Consider the following 2,387-nt stretch of genomic DNA (forward strand, 5'->3'; position numbering starts at 1 on the left):
GGCCTCTCCCGCTGCGGAGCACAGGCTCCGGACGCGCAGACTCAGCGGCCATGGCTCACGGGCCCAGCCGCTCCGCGGCACGTGGGATCCTCCCAGACCGGGACACGAACCCGCATCCCCCGCATCAGCAGGTGGACTCTCAACCACTGCGACACCAGGGAAGCCCTATGGCTATTTTTCTAAAAGGTCAGTAAAAATTCTACTCCCCCAGATTACCAATCCTTTTACTACAGCTCAAAATCATACAGCTTCAGTGTAGTATTTATTACTATGTTTTCACTTTTATTTTGGAAGTGAAACGTCTGCAAGACTAACCTTATAACTAATGTCATCCTTGCCTTATATCACATTGTTAAAATGAGTAATGCACTTCAGCAACTGAAGTGTGTTGTACATTTTCATTTCAAAAACACCCACAAACTAAAATAGATATTTAAAATCTTTATTGTTTCATCATCAAAAGTTCTCTTTCCATAGAAGAATGGCAATGCAGGATCAGTGCACATTCTATGGAAAATTCAGACCTCAAGTAACTAGCCTGGAAATCAGAGACAGCACTATATCAAGCTAGTGTGCAAGGTCAAAGACACAATGCTGCCAGTGCGATTAGTATACAGAAGAAATACGCAGCTCTCAGAAAAAGAGTCTATGGCCAAGTAAATGAAACAGTAGCAGTGCACTGCACTGACATTCTAGAACAGAAAATGGATGGGGGAAGACCAGAGAATGTACTTTTGGCAAAAAAAAAAAAAAAAGAAAAAAGAAAAAAAATTGAGTAGATCACAGGCACTGAGTTCCCAACTGTATCACCAGCTGCCTAATCCACGTGTGGCTGCCCCTCCTCCATCTTTACGCCTACCACATCCTAACACTGCAAGCTGCTTTCAGCCTGTGTGTAAATGCGACAGCCACACGCACGCATTTTTATTCTGCTTCCCATCTCACGGCTCAAGGTAACAACTTGAGCTGGGTGATGAAGCCCGTGGCCTTGAGGCATCTTTAGTAAAAAGCTGAACAAACCCACAATTTGTTCTCATTTTTTTGAGAAATCAACTTTATAAAACAAGACAGTTGTCATGATTACTCCATTTTCGTCTGAAGGCAAAATAGATTTTATGTAAGTATACTGAATAAACATATAGACAAATGTCCTTAACAAAATACTGTCAGACCAACGTGAACATTTTCAAAACTAGCTCCTGAGAAAAAGTACTGATAATTGTGAGATGGAATGACCACTACAATTTGATCATGCCTGGTTACTGGGAATTTTTTGGTCAGCTTTGTGTCTGAAGCTGCTATACAGCTGGATTTGGCTACTTTGCATTATTCACACAATCAAGGCCATTTTTAAAAGGTAACAGTAAATCTATGACGGTGAAATAAAAATCAAAACACTTGAGAGGTATACAGGAAACTTGCCTTAAATATTTAAAAATTACATATGATATAACCTTAGGGGATAAGAACTACAATTACCGTGGTCTAAATCTTGAGTTGTTGATACATGAATTATCGGCATAACTAACAAGTCACTCGTTAATCACGTCAAGGCCTTGCGGGGCTGGGGCACTCTGAATGTATGGTGGAGCAATCACTCTCCAGGTGTGTTAAAACCTCTAATTTAACGTGTTATTAAACCATATTGGAAAATTTATTTTACTTAAAATATACAATGTATAAAATAAGTTATAAGGAGGAGGCAGGAAAAGGTTTTCTAGTATGTAGGATGCAAACATACACTTTCCCGTATCAGTAGTAGTTCTGTGTGTGTCCCTTTACCCATGTAAAACATGAAAGACTGAAAGAAGATTAAAAATTTCACTTATAAATAGAAACAGGATTCAAAAAAATGGAATTTCAACATCGTTTCTTCCCACAATGCAACTCACTCTAATTGTAACATAAATAAAAACCATATCTCAAAAATCTGCTTTTACACTCTTACACTCTAACAATTGAGAATAAAAGCACTCCTTTGTAGCAATTCCATAAAATAATTTTCAGTTCACAAAACACCTGCTTTCCAGCAAAACCAGCGATCCTTATGGAGGGCGTGGCATTAATACTTGGCCCCTCTGAGGTATAAATGCAGCTATATTTGCACTGAGTATATTGTCTATAAGGTATGCTAATAGTCTGCATGTTTGCATAAAATTGGGAGTGATGTCATCCTGACTGATTGAAAAACTTATCTTTATAACTTTGTGTAGTAATGGAGGTTAAATAATTTTAAGGAAAAAAAAGTACTTTAGCCCAGTAATAGCCAGCAGAACTCTAGCTCCTAACCAATGCAAATGGTTATTAGATTAAAAAAATATTTAACATTGCATACTGGTTAAAAAAAAAAACTGAACAGGGAAAACACATAAATATTGAAATTCAGC

The 2,387-nt window shown here is 38.1% G+C and overlaps 1 protein-coding gene across 1 annotated transcript in view; it reads right to left on the reverse strand.

The window, feature by feature from the left end:
* Positions 1-1,629: 1,629 nt before the first annotated feature.
* Positions 1,630-2,387, reverse strand: part of LEPROTL1 (leptin receptor overlapping transcript like 1) — a 10,820-nt gene continuing 10,062 nt past the window's right edge. Inside the window, exon 4 of the mRNA XM_007464630.1 lies at positions 1,630-2,387. This exon is cut by the window's right edge and continues 378 nt beyond it. The gene's annotated coding sequence lies outside the window, so the exon portion shown is untranslated.

This window comes from Lipotes vexillifer, unplaced genomic scaffold (assembly GCF_000442215.2).
Source record: "Lipotes vexillifer unplaced genomic scaffold, Lipotes_vexillifer_v1.1 scaffold2628, whole genome shotgun sequence".
In the NCBI taxonomy this organism is placed as follows: domain Eukaryota; kingdom Metazoa; phylum Chordata; class Mammalia; order Artiodactyla; family Lipotidae; genus Lipotes; species Lipotes vexillifer.